Source organism: Macrobrachium nipponense, chromosome 5 (genome assembly GCF_015104395.2).
Source record: "Macrobrachium nipponense isolate FS-2020 chromosome 5, ASM1510439v2, whole genome shotgun sequence".
In the NCBI taxonomy this organism is placed as follows: Eukaryota; Metazoa; Arthropoda; class Malacostraca; order Decapoda; family Palaemonidae; genus Macrobrachium; species Macrobrachium nipponense.
In genome coordinates this window covers 9,176,963-9,200,219 of record NC_061107.1, presented here as the reverse complement: position 1 = coordinate 9,200,219, position 23,257 = coordinate 9,176,963, and the positions used below count along the sequence as shown (strand labels likewise).

Sequence of the window (23,257 nt, the reverse complement as noted above, 5' to 3'; positions counted from 1 at the left end):
ATCTGCTGGGTTAAAATAACAATGTTAAGGAAAGCCTTTTATGAAATATAGAGCCATGACCTCCCAGAGGTCAAGGACTGACCTTTCCACGCATCCAGCGAAGTGTTGTTATGGAAACATTTCTGGAAAGGCTTCCAGCATTGATGCCCGAGTCTCTTGCGTTATGTTAAAACAGACCTGACTCCTGTATTAGGTAGATCTTTGTATTTTTATTGAAAGTCTTATATTCTAGTAGTTATTATGGTTTACGCTGTAGAATAGGAGAGAAAATACTTGTACAAGGACTAATATTATCGGAGAAACAAATCCACAGTTATGTAAATGTACATATATTTAAATTTAATTTGATCAGGGGAACCGAACAGATTCCCGAAAGCTATCCTTGCAGTTTTAAATTTAAATATATGTACATTTACATAATTGTGGATTTGTTTCTCCATTCGAAGACTCGTGCTACTATGAAGATTTTTAAACAATTGTTATTGTTATATTAATTAATCAAATAATATCGATGTCGGTACTATTACTGTTCAAAAGAAGAACCCGCAGAATGTGGTGTCCATTCGACGTAACAGAAGTTAATGGCTAATACGAAAAGAGATGAATTATCAGGAAAACAGATGAATAAATAAATAAATAAATAAATAATTTCGGTATTAAACTGACAAGATAAGAAAACGCTCGCTTACCTCAGCCAACAGCATCAACATCAGCTGCTAAAGAAACTGTCTAGCAAATACGATTGCAATTTTTTTTTTATCTATACAGTAGAGAAAGTTCATTATTTACAGCGTTTATCTGTTACAGGCAGATATCGAAACCAGGCATTTCACGAACAGCCTGAAATTTCAGGAGGTAGAGAGATGCACTTATGGATGTCTGATCCCCCAGGCTATTACTAAAAACACGGCGAAACAATATATAATAGGTGAGTCACTTTTCGCCGTGATTAGTGCAAGCCCCTGGGGAGGGAGTCCCTGAATGCTTGTCGCTATCTACCAATTCGAGGCATTTCGCTAAATCCCTCGTTTTGCTATCTGCCTGTCAACATATCGATTGCAGAGCGAACCGCGCCAGTCTGACCTACTTTATTCAGTGGGTGTCCGTGTCAGGTGATTCCCGTTGATGACCTAACTTGCGTCTGTCCAGTAAGCGACTGCCTATGCGTTTATCTCCTCGTCTTTTTCGGAGATGAATCTCCTCGTCTTTGTCGTAGATGAATCAACGACAGTAGTATAACATCATTTGTGGACGAATTTGAATAATAGAAGGGTGAATTACTAACCTAAACTGAAGGTCGAAACTTTGGTTGATCTTGGGGGAGACTAAGGATGAGAGAAATCTTCAACCTCGATGGGATTCATATTTATAATTATTAATCCGTCAAGGACGTATTGATTGATAGGTTTAAGTGTCAGGGTGGGATCGTAGTATCGGTGTTTATTTACCTGAGATTGACGAGGCACGGTAAAAGTTTAGTGGATTCATATTATATATATATATATATATATATATATATATATATATATATATATATATATATATATATGTGTGTATGTATGTGTGTGTGTGTATATATATATATATATATATATATATATATATATATATATATATATATATATATATATATATATATATATATATATATATGTGGTGTGTGTATGTATATATATATATATATATATATATATATATATATATATATATATATATATAAAATATAGAGAGTAAATTAAATACCAGACAGCATTTTAGAGCTCTTTATTTCGCCCCCATCATTAATTTACAGAATCACTTTGCCCCAAAAACTATTTATTTTATGATGTTCCGGTCCAATTATGACTGAAAGGTTCGGAGTTGCCCAGTTTGCAATGTTTGTGCTTGTCAACACGACCGTGAAACAGTTATAAAGTCGGTGAATGTTTTATTTTGACTTTTTACGAATCAGAAGTCAATGATTATATTGATGATACAATGTAATACGTTAGTTTATAAACATTTTAAATGAAGCAATTATTTAAAAGGTTGTTCAGATTTCAGTACGCCACGATTTTAATGACATTTTAACACCCTTTACTCAACGGAGACTTTTTCTGGAATTCGGTATTCCTGCCTGGAATTGGAATATAAAATTTAGGCCAAGTGCTGGGGCCTGCGATGTTGAGACAAGAGACGGGAGACGGTGGAAAGGAAGATGGGAGAAAGAGAACGTGAGTGGAGGTATATTACCAAATAAAGAAATAGAAGGGGTTACAGCTAGTGGCCTAAGGGACGCCGCCAAGACCCTTTTAAGTAACACCTACAGGCTGCAAAGGGCTGACTGGTTGCAAGGGAATTACGTAATCCCAGCAGAGATTATCAGGAAGCCCGGGAAGATAAAACTGTCCTTAAAATACTGGAAATGCGCTCTTTGAAATTTAAACTGGTATCGTGCCACTGCGCGTGCGCGCGTGCGCGTTCGCAAGGGAGCGGTGGCATTTGCATAATCGCATCATATCCGGAATATTTTTAGCGCTGACATTATAATTCCTCCGGGTTTTTTCGATATCGGCTCTTCTTCTTCTTCTTCTTCTTCTTCTTTTCTTCTTCTTCTTTTTCTTCTTCTTCTTTTTCTTCTTCTTCTTTTCTTCTTTTTTGTTTTGCAAATAACGATATGACACGTTCTAACAGCTTCAAAATTTGTGATACAACTTGTAATTTTTTTTTCAAAAAACGATATAGACACATTCTTAACAGCTTAGAAAATTTTGGGGGGATATGACTTTTTTTCTTTTCTTTTCTTTTTTTCAAAAAACAATATGACACTTCTAACAGCTTCAAAATTTGGGGATATGACTTGTCTTTTTTTTTTTTTTTTTTTTCTTTTTTTTTGCAAAAAACGATACGACACATTCTAACAGCTTCAAAATTTGGAGATATGACTTTGTCATGTGTGTGTGTGTGTGTTTGTATAATTGTAGTTTTTTTGGTCAGTGTGGGTGAATGTTTGTTTTAGTTTTTTTATGTTCAATTTTTCGAGAAATTATTATATCTCGGGGGGGTCTAGCACCGTCGGTGCAGCTCACGCGGTGCACTGCAGGCATGACTTAAGAATAGTTGCAGATAATCCACCCCATTCTAACACTTGTCCCGTTCATTAACATATTGCAGTCGTACTACAATCGATTGAGGGGAAGAAGGAGGAGGAGGCAGCTCTTGGGCCAAAGTCTAATTAGAAACTGCATAATTATAAATCTCCGCTGAAGATTCACCTGAGAACCCAAGTTCCGGCTGACATCTGATTCCCTCTCGAACTTTGGGGAATTGCTGGATAATGGATCTCTCTCTCTCTCTCTCTCTCTCTCTCTCTCTCTCTCTCTCTCTCTCTCTCTCTCTCTCTCTCTCTTGTGAATATCCTAATTGATGCAATAGGAAAAAGAATGCCAAAAGCATGCAAACTGTGTAAGGTGTGGTATAGCATAGTTAATCCACAAAACCTGATCAGAAAATGCTCTGCATGCAACATTCCGACGCATCCTCAATGTGCTGAAGTAATGCAGGATATGAGAAAGGATACTAGAATATTTTGCTCAATATATCTATCATGGATAGACAATGTTATTAAATCAAGCCTGAAAGTACAAATAGTTGAGGATGAAGAAGAAGAGGAATAGGAAGAAGAAGAAGAAGAGGAAATCGGAAGAGAAGTAAACAAAACTGAAATGACAGGAAAAAAATAAGGAAAACAAAGAAAGATAAAAGTATGGATGCAGAGATACTCATTGATACTACATATGAGGCAATCAAGCAGCATACATACGAAGAAATAAATTATGACATGACAACACAAAAGAAAATCCCGAAGAGGCTCTATCCAGATCTGCACACTGATGGGAAAGAGGAAAAAATAGACAAGAAAGACAAAGTCTGCAACCTTTTGAAAAGAGGGAATTGCAGATTCGGAGAAAGATGTTACTACAAACATCCCAAGGTATGTCACAACTATGAAATCTATGGTAATTGTGCATACCTAGGCTATGAGGATGATTGCAGAAATCTACATCCAAAAATATGCAAAAACCTAAAAGAAGGAAAAGGATGTAAGTTCGACAAAAAATGTAGATATATGCACCCTGTAGCCATGAATCAAAATCAAATAAATTATCAATGAAGTAATAAAATCCAAAATAAGAAAGAAACAAATAAAGAGAGGAACAAAGAATATCAGGTGAAGGAAAAAAGCAAGCCATCACCGCGATATGGTGTGTCAGCAAAATATTTCCAAGCATCAGCTCCAAGATACAGCTCAAGAGATAAGAACTGTATTCATGATGCAAGAGGATATTTCAGATACGGAGAAAATTGCACATTCAGACACAAAATGAATAATTATGATGAAGGAAGATCAAATATTATGGAAAAGTTGGATTTTTTAATGTCAGAATTTCTGGAAATGAAGAAAAGAACAACATATCAGAACAGGATAGACACATGGGAAAATACTTATTATTACCCATATTAAATGAAGGAGAAAACACGCAAACCATCATAGTGATGAATGCGCAGGGTTTAGTTACGAGTAACTCAAAAAGAAAAATAGAGTACTTAAAAGAACTAACCCAAATTGAAAAGAAAATAGATATAATGAATATAAGTGAAACCTGGTATTCCCAGGAGACTGGGAATGACGATCAAATAAAAGGGTTCCAAACTTATAGATCAGAATGAAAAAAAAGGAATCAAGGGGGAACCACAATATATGGGAAAGACAAAAAACAAGGAAAAATATATGAGAAATATAGTAACTCAGAATGTGAACTAATAACGGTAGAATTTGAATCTGAAAAATTAATGAACATAGTAATATATAGACCCCCTAATACTAAAGAGTTTGACATAATAATAGAAAAATTGGATAATATATGTAAAAATCACAAGGACTGGACTATTCTCCTTTCCGGAGACTTTAACTTTCCTTTCATAGACTGGAAAGAACGAATAGGAGATTGTGGTTGTATTTATACATATAAAAAAGAGAATAATAGTAGTGCAGAAGATAAGAGGCAATTCGAAAAGCTATTAGATATGCTACTAGAATACAACATTCAACAAATAAATCACCTGCCAACAATGAAAGGAAAATACTTTAGACCCTAAGTATTTGTGAACGAGATTAATTATGTTAAAGAAATAATAGTTTTTTATAAGGTGAGTATTTCAGACCATAATGTCATAGAATTAACAGTCCATTCCAAAGCAAGTGAAAACAGAGATAAGCAAGAAATGAAAAAGTCGGAAGGATATGGAAAATACAACTTCTACAGTAAAAATATAAAATGGTCAGAAATAAATGAAAAATTAAACAAACATTGGGATAACATTTTCGTGAGTGATGACATAAGGGTAAATATTATTATATATAATATTAGAGAAAATAGTGAATAAATATATACCGAAGAAGAAAAGTAAACATCAGTCAAGCATACCAAGAGACAGAAGGATATTGTTCCAGAAAATCAGAAAGTGGAAAAAAGGTCTTGCAAAAGAAAAAAATGCATGGAAAGTTATAGAACTAAAAAGTAAGATAGAAAATGCAGAACAAAAGATCATACAATCAAAAGAAAATGAAAAACGGAACTTGGAAGAAAAAACCCTAGTAAATATCAAGCAAAACCCCAAACTATTATAGTCTTATTCGAAAAAGATGAATAAAAGAAGAATAGAAATAGGCCCTCTAAGAATTGAAGGGAGATTAATGAATGAAAAAAAGGAAATATGCAACATATTGGCAGAACGATATAAGAGAGAATTCAGTCCTAGAATTGATAATGAAGATAATGATATAGAAGTAAGGGACGAAAATAGTGAATATCTAGCAGGCATAGATATTAATGAAGCTGATATTGTGCAGGCTTAATGAAATTAAAAATGGAGCTGCTGCAGGGCCTGATGGTGTCCCTGCTATTTTGTTAAAGAAAGTAGTTCATTCTATGGCAAAGCCACTAGCAATATTATTAAGACAAAGTGTAGATACAGGCAAAATTTATGATGAGCACAAACTAGCATATATTACCCCTACTTTCAAAAGTGGATCAAGACTAGAGGCAAGTAATTATAGACCTGTGAGTCTAACATCACATATTATGAAAGTGTATGAAAGGGTAATGAAGAAAAATATTATGAAACATTTAATAAAAATAATTTATTTAATATAGGACAACACGGTTGTCCTATATTAAACCGTGAGAACATATACAAAAATATGAAAAGCGGAAATGAAACAGATGTGGTTTATCTAGACTTTGCAAAAGCTTTTGACAAGGTAGACCATAATATATTATCGAAGAAAATGAGAAAACATAATATAGTGGATAAAGTAGGAAGATGGTTAAAAGAATTTTTGCACAACAGAAAACAGATAGTTATTGCAAACGATGAGAAATCGTATGAAGCTAAGGTAATATCCGGTGTGCCACAAGGTTAGCTGCATTACTGATTGTTATTATGATTGCAGACATAGACAGTAATGTTAAGGACTCGGTAGTGAGTAGTTTCGCTGATGACACAAGAATAAGTAGAGAAATTACTTGTGATGAAGATAGGAACGCGCTACAAAGAGACCTTAACAAAGTATATGATTGGGCAGAGGTAAATAGGATGGTATTTAACTCTGATAAATTTAAATCAATAAATTATGGAGACAGAGAAGGAAAGCTATATGCATATAGGGGACCTAATAATGAGACAATCACAAATAAGGCAGCAGTTAAAGACCTTGGTGTGATGATGAATAGGAACATGTTATGCAACAATCAAATAGCAATTCTATTGGCAAAATGTAAAGCAAAAATGGGAATGTTGTTACGGCACTTCAAAACAAGAAAAGCTGAACACATGATTATGCTTTATAAAACATATGTTCGTAGTCCACTTGAATATTGCAATATGATATGGTACCCACACTATCAAAAGGATATTGCACAAATAGAGAGTTTACAAAGGTCCTTTACAGCTAGAATAGAAGAAGTTAAGGACCTTGACTACTGGGAAAGACTACAATCCTTAAAATTATATAGTGTAGAAAGGAGAAGAGAACGCTACATGATAATTCAGGCATGGAAACAGATAGAAGAAATTGCCGAAAACATCATGGAGCTAAAAATATCAGAAAGAGCAAGCAGAGGTAGATTAATAGTGCCCAAAACTATACCGGGAAAAATAAGGAAAGCACACAGGATATTAATCCTCTTCGCACAAGCATCGATAATGCAGCGTCTATTCAATGCATTGCCAACTCATCTGAGGAATATATCAGGAGTGAGCGTAGATGTGTTTAAGAATAAGCTCGACAAATATCTAAGCTGCATCTCAGACCATCCAAGATTGGAAGATGCAAAATATACCGGAAGATGTACTAGCAACTCTCTGGTAGACATTAGTGGTGCCTCACACTGAGGGTCCTGGGGCAACCTGAACAAGATGTAAGGTCTGTAAGGTAAGGTCTCTCTCTGATTTTATGTCGTCCATATACCGAAAGATTAAAACTCATTAGTTTCTCCTATATACCATTTGGGTTAAGTCTGATTTTATGTCGTCCATATATCGAAAGATTAAAACTCATTTGTTTTTCCTATATACCATTTGGTTTAAGTCTCTCTCTCTCTCTCTCTCTCTCTCTCTCTCTGATTTAATGTCGTCTATATACCGAAAGATTTAAATCATTAGTTTCTCTCTTATACCATTTGGGTGAAGTCTCTCTCTCTCTTTCTCTCTCTCTCTCTCTCTCTCTCTCTCTCTCTCTCTCTCTCTCTCTCTCTCTCTGAGCCAGGTCAAAAGCATTAGCAAATATGCAGCTAATTCTCTGAAATGCTTAAGTTAATACGGTTTTTCCCTTGATGAATTTTAAAGGGGGAATTCCATTTGTATACTTCCACCCCGCCCCTTCCCTCCCCCCACGGCCCCCGCTTCCGCCCCCCCGCCCCCAGAAGAGAGAAAGAGAGAGAGAGTGTTATATGCACTCTGTTTTAGTTAGGTTTCATTTTATAATACACACACACATATACATACATACATAGCTATATATACATATGTATTATATATATATATATATATATATATATAATATATATATATACGCACATATATACGTATGTGTATATATATATATATATATATATATATATATATATATATATATATATATACGCACATATATACGTAGTATATATATATATATATATATATATATATATATATATATATATATATATATATATATTATATGACCTCTGTTTTAGTTAGGTTTAATTTATAATACACATACAGATACATACATACACACACACACCCAATACATATATATATGTGTGTGTATGTATGTGTGTATACACATACATACAGGTTAAGATAATCTCCGCTGAACTATGTAAACATATTATATACTTCACACTCCAACTAATGTCCAGTACTCACAAAGCACAGTGTAATGTCATTAGCATGCTCCTGTGAATTGTTATCATCTCTATTGTCACCTGAAAAAAAAACCACATGATATTTCCCAATGAACAACTAATGCTTAAATAGATGAACAGAAATTTACTGCTTGACCCTCTTCTATATAAACACTCCAGGAGGCCATATTTCGTACTATTTTGAAGAGGTACTTTGAGAAAAATAAGAGATTGGTCACTGCCTCATTCACCCCTCAGCTGGAGAGTCGAGGGTAAACTCATCTTCGTGCAGTTACCATAGAAACTATCGTAGAGCTTTGATGAAGGATAGGAGAGGTTAAGAGAGAAAACATTACTATCCAATAATTCGCCCCATTGGATATCTGGAGACAGGTCTGGAATTCTGGGGAATTGGCAGTTTTGGGATTGTGAGAAGGTGATTTAGGCGACTTGTACAGCCCCTGAGGATGTCACTAGTACTCACAGACTTTCTAGGTAATTCAGGTGATCACTGGCTGATTGGAAAAAATGGCCTCCAAGATGGCTGACATTATATCGAGGGGGGTGATCATTGACTTGTTTAACGAGTAAACGATGCGCAGAAGAAACGGAGTTTTCTGTACAGCATTTAATCAAGACCGCAGGTGGTCTCGGCAGAATGCTGTATGAGCTGCGGCCCATGCCTGTCCTTTATCGTTGCCAGACGCACGATCGTGGCTAACTTTAACCTTGAATTAAATTAAACCTACTGAGGCTAGAGGGCTGCAATTTGGTATGTCTGATGATTGGAGGGTGGATGATCAACATACCAATTTGCAGCCCTCTAGCCTCAATGGTGTTTTAGAAAAAAGAATTGGGTGCAGTTAGGGGTCGATGAGATGCTAAAAACAGCCTTCCGTAATGCTTACAGTGCACCCCTCCAGATGTCTGGGGTGTGTTGCAAGTTTAGTAATGTTAATATTTACCTGCATATTCTTCTGTTGATTTATTCATTTACTAATTTGTTTTCTTTTATAAGTGTTTTTTACTGTATTTTCGCGATAATAATAATAATAATAATAATAATAATAATAATAATAATAATAATAACACAACCAATAGTAATAATGATAATGATTATAATAAAAATAATAATGAAAATATATATATTATAATAATAACAACAACAAATAATAATAATTGATTATAATAAAAAAATAATAAAAAGATATGATTATAATAATATTGATAATAATAAATACTAATAATGATAGAAATTATAATAATAATAGTAATAAGAAAAATGAAAATTAACAATAATAATAATAATAATAATAATAATAATAATAATAATAATAATAACAACAATAGAATAATAGTAGTAGTAATAATAATAAATACTAATTATGATAAAATAATAATAATAACAATAATAATAATAATAATAATAATAAATGATAATAATTAATAATAATAATAATAATAATAATAATAATAATAATAATAAAATAATAATAATAATAATAATAGATAGATAGATAGATAGATAGATAGATAGATAGATAGACTGACACTTATACATTTATTTCTGTTGCAGTTGGCGGAATTGGAGCAGCGGGTGGTGGAGCCGAAGCCCGCGCCGAGGAAGCCGAGGAAAAGGTAAATAAGATCTATGTTAACTTATTTATTAGTGATAATTGTTTCAACCCGTCGGAAATGACTTTGTCTTCTTTCATCTGGTTACTCTGTATATTACAGAATTTTAAAAAAATATTTACAGTTATGTTATATATATTATTATATATATATATATAGATATATATATATATCTATATATATATGTATATTATATATTAATATATTTTACCTTGAGAAATGTACGTTTTTTCACTTAGAGAAATTAAATTTTTTTCCCTTGATTAATTAAAAATATAACAATTTTACCTTCAGAAATTTATTATGATTGTTTTTACCTTGAGAAATAATAAAAAGCTTTTACCTTGAGAAATTGGTAGTATTTTTTACCTTCAGAAATTAGTATTTTTTTTAACTTGAGAAATTAAGAAAAAAACTTTTACCTTGAGAAATTAGTATTTTTTTTTAACTTGAGAAATTAAGAAAAAACTTTTACCTTGAGAAATTATTTTTTTTACCTTGAGAAATTAAGAAAAAACTTTTCTTTTACCTTGAGAAAGTATTATTTTTTTTACCTTGAGATATAATAAAAACTTTTACTTGAGAAAGTATTATTTTTTTACCTTGAGAAATTAAAAAAAAGTTGAGAAATTATTATTTTTTTAACTTGAGAAATTAAAAAAGCTTTTTACCTTGAGATTAACTTGAGAAATTAAAAAAAGCTTTTTACCTTGAGAAATTATTTTTTTTTTACCTGAGAAAATTATTATTTTTTTTTATTTTTTTTATATACCTTGAGACATATTACTATTTTCATCTTGAAAAATCTAAACTATATTCACCCTAAAACCAAAAAAATCGAATTCATACTGACCTTGAGTTGGCTATTTGGTTTTCATTATGTAGCAATATTTTTAATCTCTCTCTCTCTCTCTCTCTCTCTCTCTCTCTCTCTCTCTCTTTGAGAAAAGCTCTGCAGTGGAAGACCCCACGTCACTTTTGAAAATAGTTTCTCAGTTGCGGCGACCAAAATCATTTCGACCTCCATCTCTCTCTTCTCTCTCTCTCTCTCGGCCCCTCCCCCCCCCCCCCCCGGCCCCTCCACCCCAACCGCTGTCTCCCCAAGAAGGAAGTTTAATTAAGGCAAGCAATTTTAAGAGCGTTCGGGACTAGCCTCTGTATCTCCCCTCCTCCCCTTCCCGTCCCCCCTTCATCATTCCCTCACCCCTACCCTTCCCCCCTCCCCCTTTTTCCTTTTTCCTTCATCCTCTCTCCTTCTTATCTCTCCGCCTTCCCCCAATTTCTGTGGTCCTCACTAACCATCCCCCAACCACCCTGCCCCTCCCTCTTTTTATTTCTGCCCCTTATTTCATTCTCACTTTATTTTTACCTTCCTCTCTTTAGTTTTACACTCCTCTCTTTATTTTTAACCTCCTCTCTTTATTATTACCTTCCTCTCTTTATTTGTACCTTCCTTCCTTTATTTTACCATCCTCTCTTTATTTTACCCTCCTACCTTTACGTATTTTCCCACCCCAAGACTAACCTCAGCCTTCAGCTCAGAGGAGGAGGAGGAGTTTATATCTGCTTGAATATTCTGGGGATTGAGGGAAGAAGAAAGAGATAAGAGAAGCGAAGGGAGATGAAGAGAGGGAGATAAAAGTGTGAGGAGCAAAGAGAGAGAGAGAGATGAGGAAAGAGAGATAATATTAATGATAATATTATAATAATGGTAATGGAGAACCAGATCTGCAGGATGTATGTTCCACCTCCATCAGGAGAGGTGGAACTTACTTCCTGCCTTTGTGAACTCTCGAGAGAGAAACAGGGAGTTTCCAGCACCGTGATTGGCTTATCAACAGCCAGTAAGGAGCGTCGTAAGGGTGATGTGAATCTACTATAGTAAGCCACTAAATGACAGTGGATGTCGATTATCAGTGAAACTAATTGTTACATAACGCCAAAGACTTAGGCACTAAGGTTTGAAATTAGTATTATTTAGAGTAAGGACGATGGCGATGGAGGATGTTTTCGGTCCATAGGATAAATTGTAATTGCAGAAGATTTTTTTTGTATGTAAAATAAACGAAAATATTCATAATGTTACACAGAAATTCAAGATTGTGGCGTGCTGTTGACATCGACACAGCAGTAATCCAAGAATGAAAAAACACAGTTTCATTCTACATATATACACAGAGAGAGAGAGAGAGAGAGAGAGAGAGAGAGAGAGAGAGAGAGAGAGAGAGAGAGAGAGAGAGTCCACGCGAACCCATCCTCATTCGAGCTCCGCGTATTAGAGATAATAATAATCATTGCTCCAACGCGCCCAAGGATGTTATAGAAAGTAATTGTTATGAATCCGCCGATGACAGCTGACGAGAGCAGCGGTTCCATCTCGCGGTGAATCTGAAAACTATTGGCAGATCATTTTAATGGACAAAGTTGACAAAGTTGATGAAGTTGATCAGCGACGAGGCAGCGGGCGCTTTGTTGCAGATCTATTGATGTTGGAATTTTATTTATATATTTATTTATTTTTTGAAGAGAGGGATGATAGAGGGTTTTTATTTTTATTTGTGCTATTGCTTACGATACAGAAAGAACGCGCCTCAGTGGCGCGGTTGGTATGGTGTTGGCGTCCCACCTCGGTGGTCGCGAGTTCTATTCTCGGCCATTCCACTGAGGAGTGAGAGATGTGTATTTCTGGTGATAGAAGTTCACTCTCGACGTGGTTCGGAAGTCACGTAAAACCGTTGATCCCGTTGCTGAATAACCACTGGTTCCAGGCAACGTAAAAATACCTTCCAAACAAACAAAACTATACAGAAAGTAGGAATGATTTAGAGAGAAAGGATGAATAATAATTGTTAGAAAAATATTACAGTTCGATAAGTTAATAGATGTAGGTACGCAGTTATATCTATTGTGTTTATATATATATATATATATATATATATATATATATATATATATATATATATATATATATATACATACATACATACATACATACATACATACATATGTATGTAATATATATATAATATATATATATATATATATATATATATAGTGTAGATAAACAGACAAATAGAAAGGTTGACAAGATAGATAGGACGAAGAGGTTTGACAAGATTAGATAAACAGACAAATAGAAAGGTTGGACAAGTAGATAAACGACAAATAGAAATAAACAGATAGATAAACAGAACAAATAGAAAGGTTGACAAGTTAGATAAACGACAAATTAGAAAGGTTTACGATTAAATAAAACAGATAAAAAGGTGACAATTAGATAAACGACAAATAGAAAGGTTGCAGGTTAGATAACAGACAAATAGACAGGTACAAGATATAGATATAGACTAAATAGAGTTAGATCAAAAAAGACAAATTAGAAAGGTTGACAGACTAGATATCAGAAAAATTGAAAAGGTTGACAAGATAGATATAACAGACCAAACGAGAAAGGTTGACCAAGATAGAATAAACAGACAAAGAATAGAAAGGTTGACGAGTTAAATAAACAGACAAATAGAAAGGTTGACAAGTTAGATAAACAGACAAATAGAAAGGTTGACAGGTTAGATAAACAGACAAATAGACAGGTTGACAAGATAGATAAACAGACAAATAGAAAGGTTGACAAGTTAGATAAACAGACAAATAGAAAGGTTGACAAGATAGATAAACAGACAAATAGAAAGGTTGACAAGATAGATAAACAGACAAATAGAAAGGTTGACAAGATAGATAAACAGACAAATAGAAAGGTTTGACAAGATAGATAAAACAGACTACAAATAGAAGGGTGACAAAGATAAGAATAAACAGACAAATAAAATAGAAGGTTGACAAGATAAACAGACAAATAGAAGGGTTGACAAGATAAACAGACAAATAGAAGGGTTGACAAGATAAACAGACAAATAGAAAGGTTGACAAGTTAGATAAACAGACAAATAGAAAGGTTGAGGAGTTAGATAAACAGACAAATAGAAAGGTTGACAAGTTAGATAAACAGACAATTAGAAAGGTTGACAGGTTAGATAAACAAATAAAAGGTTGACAAGATAGATAAACAGACAAATAGAAAGGTTGACAAGTTAGATAAACAGACTAATAGAAAGTTGAGGAGTTAGATAAATAGACAAATAAAGAAGGTTAAATGAGTTAGATAAATAAACAGACAAATAGAAAAGGTTGACAAGTATAAATAACAAAGACAAATAGAAAGGTTGACATTTGTGAGTAAAACAGACAAAATAGAAAAAGGTTGACAAATAGAATAAACAGACAAATAGAAAGGTTGACAAGATAGATAAACAGACAAATAGAAAGGTTGACAAGATAAACAGACAAATAGAAAGGTTGACAAGATAGGTAAACAGACAAATAGAAAGGTTGACAAGATAGATAAACAGACAAATAGAAGGGTTGACAAGATAGACAGACAAATAGAAAGGTTGACGAGTTAGATGAACAGTCATATAGAAAGGTTGACAAGATAGATAAAAAGGACAAATAGAACGGTTGACAAGATAGATAAACATACAAATAGAAAGGTTGACAAGATAGATAAACAGACAAATAGAAAGGTTGACAAGATAGATAAACAGACAAATAGAAAGGTTGACAAGTTAGATAAACAGACAAATAGAAGGTTGAGGAGTTAGATAAACAGACAAATAGAAAGGTTGACAAGTTAGATAAACAGACAAATAGAAAGGTTGACAGGTTAGATAAACAGACAAATAAAAGGTTGTTACAAGAATAGAAAAGACAAATAGAAAGTTAAATTAATAGGGACTTTGTAATAGAAAGTGAGGAGCTTAGAAATAGACAAAAATAGAAAGGTTGACGAGTTAGATAAACACAAAGACAAATTAGAGGCGTTGACAAGTTAGGATAAAAGACAAATAGGTTTTGACAAGTAGGATTAACAGACCAAAGGTTGTGAGGTGACAAGAAATTTATAAAAACAGGACAAATAGAAAGGTTGACAAGGTTAGAAAACAAGACAAATAGAAAGGTTAAACAAAGATAGATAAACAGACAAATAGAAAGGGTTGACAAGAAAACAGAAAAATAAAAGGTTACAGTTAATAAAAAGACAAATAGAAACGGTTGAAACAAATAATAAAAAAGGACAAATAACGGTTTGACAAGGATAGATAAACATACAAATAGAAAGGTGAACAAGACAGATAAACAAACAAATAGGGACAAAGGTTAGATAAACAAATAGAAAGGTTGACAGATACTTATATAAAATATGAAGCAACACAAATGATGATCTATCTCTCTCTCTCTCTCTCTTCTCTCTCTCTCTCTCTCTCTCTCCGTGCGATGGGAATCTCTCCAGATGGCACGGGAATATTTCAAGCAGCCGGAGAGGCTCAGGGGGAAGGGGGGGGGAAGATTCGGCAATTTGGAAAGTCAAAGGTATATCTCCCGGTTGCAGCCTTCCGGGATCCTTAGTAGAGCCATCTTTCCCCCACCCAGTATTTATTCGGAACGAGAAACCCTCGTAAACTGCATTTGGAGTTTGAGTGGACTTGTATGTTTCAGTGTTTATGGTGAGGGGGGAGGGGGAGTGTACTTGGGGGGGGGGGGGGTAGCAAAAGGGGCACGGCGACAGCGAGGTCAGGTGCCAATAAACTCGTTCGGTTCGAAGGGGGACTGTCTTCGTAATTTTGAATTAAGGTCGGCCGGAAGGTGGCTGCTCGTGACCTTTTTGTCCTCAGGTCTTGTAGAGTGTGGTGCTGGGTTTGAAGGTCGTCTTAGATACGTTTTTTACACACACACACACATTCACCAACACACACACACAACACACAGACACACAAAAACGTATATACACATATACTCCTTTCAAAGATTATTAAGCTTCTTTTTTTTTAAAACCTTAATTTTTTTTTAAGCTGCAAGCAAGCATCATTCGGACACGCTGTATATAGTAAATATAACCGTTCATTATTGCTGGATCTATATTTTCTTCGCGCCCAGTAGCCTACTAAAGTGCCTACATATGTATCAACACACACACACACACATGCACACAACACATACTATATATATATATATATATATATGTGATAACCGCTTTGTTTAACACGTGATTCATTTATCACATACGGTTGTGTGTATGTTCGTCAGGACTGTCTCTGTAGTATATATATTTGTGACTATAATACTACGTATCAGTCCTTCGTCAATGGCTTGGAAATAAAGTCGAAACCGGTCAGGACCTACACCCCGCCTCTTATTTTTCAGCTGTGGAGATATGTTATATATATATTACATATATATATATTATATATATATATATATATATATATATATATATATATAATTCAATAAAGCTTCGTGCAAGATGCTCCAACGAAGACTATTTTGCTCCAAGGAACAACTTATCCTTTTCATTTTTTAATTCCTTTCCTCGAGAAAGCTACCTGATTATATTACGATAATCGTACATCCTATACGGGAATTATCATTTCTCGTCTTATCATATTATTTCATTATTTGTGTCGCTCCGTTCCGTATTCTGACTCTCTATCAAGAAACTGGACGGAACAGAGGACTATACACTCCCGCATTTAAATGAATTTCCCTAGGAAGTACAGATGGGGCATGATTGACAAGGCCGGAGGGGAGGGGGAGGGGGAGGGGGAGGAGGCAGTGGGTAAGCAGGTGGCGTCGCTAGGGATTATGGTCCTTCAGGGGGAAGTTATCGCTACTTCCATCCAACGTATAGCCATCAGCGGATGCTGCATCTTTATGGTCTAGGTAACTGGGCGATGTGGTTTCGTTACTGTTTTTGTTTTTGCTTACTCGGGGAGTAAGCCTATAGACTACTTTGTTGTTGTTTGGGGTCATGAAAGGTCAATGGAAGACCTAATAAGATCTGAAAAAGGTGTTTCGCGTTGAGTTAAAGATACAGGAATTTTAGGATAGGATATTTATGATTTTCTGTTAGCATGAAAATGTCAAAAATAAATAATGTGCTTGTTAAACAGTACAGAACAATTATTTATAATAAAATATAACGCATTTATATTAATTTTCGTTGAAAAAAATGCTCTATTTAGTCCCAGATTTTAGCACGTTTTAATTGACGTTAAAAAGTTAGGATATATAATGCTTACAACTTCTGCGTGAGGGGAAAATCTTGCACGCGTCCCGAGTAAGCCGGAGGTCGGATCACACCTCGTTAAATGTGTTAGATGTTTGTGTCAATGTGTGCTTGGTTAGGTTAATTTTTGTTAAGATTTCAGTGTTCAAATCCCCTTTGTTGCAACTTTGGTACAGTTTTTTTGCTAGTTTGTGTAATTGCGGTGTATAGTTAAGAATAAACAAGTAGACGCAATTGAGTTTTCTGTACAGCGTGTCATGCTGTATGAGCCGCGGCCCGCGAGACATTCAGCCACGGCACTTGGCTTGTCTGATATTTGGAAGTGGTTTGGTTTCTGTGTTTTTTCCTTAATTGATTCTACTCACAATTTTTGCTTTTCCCTCTTTTATTCGTAGTTTATAGATGCCGCTCATTCGTCCACCAAAACTACATAAAATATGACGTTGATATTGTAAGAACAAGTTGAAATCGAACTTTCATTTCACCCACCGTTGTTGTTGTTGTTGTTGTTGTTGTTGTTGTTGTTTTTTTTTTTTTTTTTTTTTTTTTTTTTTTTTTTTTTTTGCTACCGTATCCCGAATGGGTAGGTAGGCAGGCCCGAATTTCTTCTCTGTATTTCACTTCGGCTTTTCAAGTCTGTATTTTCCTAGTTTTGGGGGTACGGGGAGAGGGGGGGGGGGCACAATTGCCACCGACCGTGATAAATTGAAAATCAACAGAGCCATGACGCTGGAAATATCCTTCGTCCTGAATCCTATTGATTTTGGACGCGGCGGTTGGGAGGGCAAGTCAGAATAAAAGCACACTGCCGTATTATTTGCGTTAACTTTAAAATTTAGTATAGTAGTACTATACTTCGACAGCAGTATTTATATATATATATATATATATATATATATATATATAATATATCTATATATATATATATATCTACTGCTTGTTTGCTGGAGTGACCTGCCGCCCATCAAGATCGGGGCCTTGCTTAGTTTTGGGGCCATCTCTCGACTCGATGGCACGCAAGTTTAGTTCCATTAGTTACAAATGTAACAAGTTTTTTGAATATCACCCTCTCATTTCACTCAAGTATCAATGGCTCCTATAATAAAGACATTTGAATCTTTCTTTTTTTTTCCACTCACGTTTCAGTGGCTTCAGTGATAGAAATATGAATATTGCCTTTTTTGAGTTTTTTGTAGATTAATTTTCTGCTGTGTATTGGAAATTGACTCCTAGTAAATATGTACGTGTATATATTTTATATATAGATATATATATATATATATATATACCTACATATATATATTATTTATAAATATACGTGTGTACGTGTCAAAGAAACTATGTACATTGCTGCCTACAGTTTTTTATTTTTCATTTTTTTTACGTTGAAATACATAAGAATATATCTTTTATACCCTACTTTTCTGTATCTTGTTTCATTTCTTCATGTATCCGTCTTTTGACGTCGGTCATTCCTCCTTGGAATACCTTAACTTTATAGACCTGCCGGCAGATAAGAGAATGAAAAAGCCCACCGAGTAAAGCGTGAGGTCAGGTCATTTCGGGTCATCTGACTTACGTTTCAAGTCATTTCACTCGGGTATTCAATGACCGCATCATATCTCTCTCCCGTGCGTCACTGCCATCATAAGAACTCGAAGTTTGAAGTGAAGTTCTGGGAAGTTCTCAGATGGTTTTACCCTTGAATACGAGAAGTTTCATGCATTTTTTTTCTTTTATCACCACTTTAACTTCAGAAGTTCCCATTGGGCTTCAATTTTCTCTCTCGCTGTTTTCGTGGTAGTGCCGTCAGTGCACCTTTTGCGGTGCACTGTAGGCATTACTTACGGTTTACAGCGTGCCTTCGGTCCCTAGCTGCAGCCCCTTTCATTCCTTTTACTGTACTTCCTTTCATATTTCCTTCCTTCAATCTTACCTTCCACTCTCTCCTAACAATAGATTCATATTGCAACTGCTTTGAGGTTTTCCTCCTGTTACACCTTTCGAACCTTTTACTTACCGTCAATTTCAGTTTCAGCGCTGAATGACCTCATTGGTCCTAGTGCTTTGGCCTAGATCAGTGGTTCCCAAACTGGGGGCCATGTAGTTGAATGCAGGGGGTCATAATCTGAGGATATGTTTTTATAAAACCACAGAACTTCAGTGGGTAGGCAGCCATTGGAGGTAACTTACAGGTTCAGTACAGTGGGCGGTGGGCCACGGATAAATATCCTGTAAAAAAAAGTGAGTAACGAATATAACAAAGTTTTGGAACCTAAATTCTATCTTCAGTTTTTCATGAAAGTTTGAGAGGAAAACTGGGCAACTATTATTTAGATTTTGGAATATTCTTGAATGTCCAATTCATAAACTTAGCGTGGCAATTACTGCACTTTGTAAGTGCGCATTTGAATGATTTTAGAATAATGTTGAAACTCTTCATAAGCATTTTAGACTGCCGCTAACTTTTCTTTTTTCATATTGCATTTTTTTGACACTTTTTGAAATATTGTTGTCCTAGTCATAGGAATGATCGCATATTTTGAAAAATAATAGAGAAATGATGACTTGACCTTTTGTGGGCACGGGAAAAAATTTTGAATTACTTTCTGAAGAATTTTGAAGATAAACAACACAAATGTTATTCATTATGTTCATATATCAACGTCAATGGTTGATCATTTATATCCAAATATATATTTCTTCATATGTCTACGTAATCTCCTCCTTAGAGACTCTCTCTCTCTCTCTCTCTCTCTCTCTCTCTCTCTCTCTCTCTCTCTCTCTCTCTCTCTCTCTACATAAAAGCTGCCATGGCGAGAAGACATCAGGACATAATGTTTAACGCGTCATCGAAACAACAGAGAGAGAGAGAGAGAGAGAGAGAGAGAGAGAGAGAGAGAGAGAGAGACGAAGGGGTGGGTAGGTGGACAGGGTGGGGAACAGGATGTAATTTATACAATTTATACGCAGCCATAATAACACTGTGAATATTGACTCCTGTGGCGAGTACCAGTAGCAAGCGTCTGGACTCCAGTAATTCCAGAGTTCTGTAGTACAGTTTACCAGAGACAGACGCTCAGTAATGTTATCGGAAAGGGATTGCAAAGGGGATTATCTCTCTTCAGGAGGGATTTTGCCAGTGGCCAGCCGTGTTTCAGACGGCAGTTAGTGCGGCCATGTTTCGTCCGAGATTGCAGTATGTATAGCTGTTCATGGGATGGTGGGTGGGCATATGCCTCTGCCCCAATGGCTCCTGTGAGCTGTGCCATTTGTGGGGGTCCTCGGAGCTTACGCGAAGAGGTCGTTGGCAGTTATGTATGGCGGGATTATTCGCATGTGGCATGACACTTCGATGGTGTTTTTTTTGGGGGGTGGGGAATGCTTTGACCAGGTAGAATTTATGGTTGAGTTTTTTTTATTTTTTATAGGTTGCAATCAGAAATCGTTGAGGAAGTTATATATGTTTTTTTTTCTATTATTTATATATTTATTTTAAATAGATCCGCACATTTTTCACTTATCATCTGAAAGTACTTCAAGGGGAAATATCCGCTCGCTTGTCTCGTAGGTCAGTGGTAGAGACTTGGTCTGACAGTAATGAAGTCCATAACTGGATCCCGGCCTATCATGGGTATACCAGCCCCGGCTGAGGTCAAGAAAAGGTCGTAGGGCCAGCAACCGCATCTCTAGAAATTCGATGATTACTGTAAGGCTTTAAATCAGACATCGTCTTGTGAATGATGCAAAGAAAAATCATACTTTTTCGCTATTTTTATTATTATTATTAATTATTTATTTTCTCTTGCTTGGATAGGTTTTTCTTTTCCTTGAGTTTGATATATATATATATATATATATATATATATATATATGTATGTATGTATGTATGTATAATAGTTGTTTGTGAAAAGGACCCAGTTTGCATAGTACATTGTTGAATTTTTTTTGTCTTTTCCAGTAGATGTTTATAATGATTTATTATGGCCAAGCCCATGAATACTCTCTCCCATCTCTCTCCAATACATATATATAGATATATATATATATATATATATATATATATATATAATATATATATATATTGGTGTATATATTCAAGTACAATATAAGTACATAAAAGAAAGATTCTCATCACATTCGATGCCCAATAAAAGGTATTATGCCTCTCCTACTGGCCATTATATTATCGCGCCAGATGCTGTGGCTGGTTCCAGGATTAATCTGAGGATATTGGAATCACGTTACTGAAGTAACTCACTTGCTATAGAATTTTTGCATGCAACTATTGGTATTGTTTCTCACGGGGTGTTGTTAACAGACCCAGAACCTGTGTCTAGGGTTTGCACTGGACTTACAAATTAACCAATTTTTGTTTAAATTGAATAAAGGTACTATAATTTTATATGCGCCTTTATTTGAAAGGCTTCTACTTAAACAATAAAAGGTCAAGTGATTTTCTCAGATAGTAGTATATGAAATTACATGGTTTCATTTATTCAAGTGTGCGAATGTATAGCGCAGAATTTTTTTGTGTTGATAACCTTTCATTAACCGTCAGCTGTGGAAATTCTTGTTCCTTCAGCGCGTTCAGCTGTTGAGAAATAAATTAGTATACTTTGGGCGTCTAACAGCAAGGAAATCTAGATCGTATGAAAGTCACATAGTCTAAAATTACGTTGAACAGATCTATAGGTCTAAGTGGACTACACCGTCTATGCAGAAAAGTATATTAAAGCTAGTCCAAATATCCTATAAAAGTTAGAAATCCTCTTCGATAAATCTCTAATCAGATTCTGTTAAGATGCATTCGATAGTTATTCATAGCTTGAGCGAAACATTAATGTACGTATACTTTCTGTGGTTCACGAATGTAAACAGACTACGACCCTCATCTGTTCCCATCCCGAGAACCGCCGATCAGCTGTTTGAGCGAGATATAATCCCTTTCCCTCCCCACAAGTTTTCTTGCTTTAGTTTTTGGGGCAACTCATCTCCGTCTCAAAAAACCATTTCCAATTATCGCTCTCGTAAGTTCGTAACCATAATATCATCAAACCCTTTTGGGTTTTATTCTCTAGAGTCTATAGAGTCTAGACCTGGCCCCCGACGGCGCAACACACACGTGGTCGGCGGGTGTGGGGACCGCCCGCGCACGGCGGACGATCCGAAATGAAACGAAGCTTACATCATTGAGACGAGAGGCGCCCAGTTAGTTCCACCCATTTTCAGCGTACTGCTTCATGTGTGTATGTGTGCGTGCGTGTGTGTGTATGTGTGTGTGTGTGGAGATTATGTTGTCCCCGGGATCCATACGTATCTAGAACACCCAGCAGCAGCAGCAGTAGCAGCAGCGGTAGTACCCACCCCGGGGCTAGTCTCAACGAGTAGCTCTAGTAGTCTCATTTCGGTTATTCAAACGATCTTTTCGTGTTGTTCTTCCGCCAAACCGATTCTATTTTTCTCTCCCAAACATTCATTTTTTTGTATGAAAATGCTCACGTAGAGTAAGCAGCCAAGGGCGCACGTAACGAGGGCTGTGATTGGTAGAGTGGCGTCGGTTACTATGGCGACGGAGTCATCTCAGCAGGAGCCATTGATTTTCTGACAGGCTTACCACACCTTCTTCTTCTTCGGGAGAAAAAAAGAACGATTATTTACTTTCGGCGAAGCGATAACGGAACGGAGCCGAAGCCACTTCGGAAATGTAGCGTTGGTTTTAAACGTCGTGCAGGTTAAGGCTGCCGGTGGCGAAGATATGATGGCGTCTGGGAGGGGAAATTAAAACGAGAGAAAAGGGAAAAATCGCCACATGCCACCCCGGTTGTTCCTCCTCCTCCTCCTCCTCCACCTCCTCCTCCCTCGTGCATCAGGGTTGACTACGGTTTAGGCCAACAGTCAGTCAGTAGAAAGGAAGAGGGAGCTACGGTTGAGGTATCGCTCCCGCGCTCTTTTTGAACTTAGTCTGTCGCGGGGCGTTGGCTGATGAGTGTGTGTGTGTTCGTGTTCCCCGGAATCTTACGCACTATATACTTCCCCCCCCTTCCCCTCCCATCCCCCCAGAGGATAT

At 35.7% G+C, this 23,257-nt stretch overlaps 1 protein-coding gene across 13 annotated transcripts in view; it reads left to right on the top strand.

The window, feature by feature from the left end:
- Positions 1-23,257, top strand: part of LOC135215194 (uncharacterized protein CG43867-like) — a 575,055-nt gene that overhangs the window by 382,799 nt on the left and 168,999 nt on the right. For all 13 annotated transcript variants that reach the window (XM_064249685.1, XM_064249677.1, XM_064249686.1 and 10 more), the window contains one exon: positions 10,009-10,070. The gene's annotated coding sequence lies outside the window, so the exon portion shown is untranslated. The remainder of the gene's footprint in view (positions 1-10,008; positions 10,071-23,257) is intronic.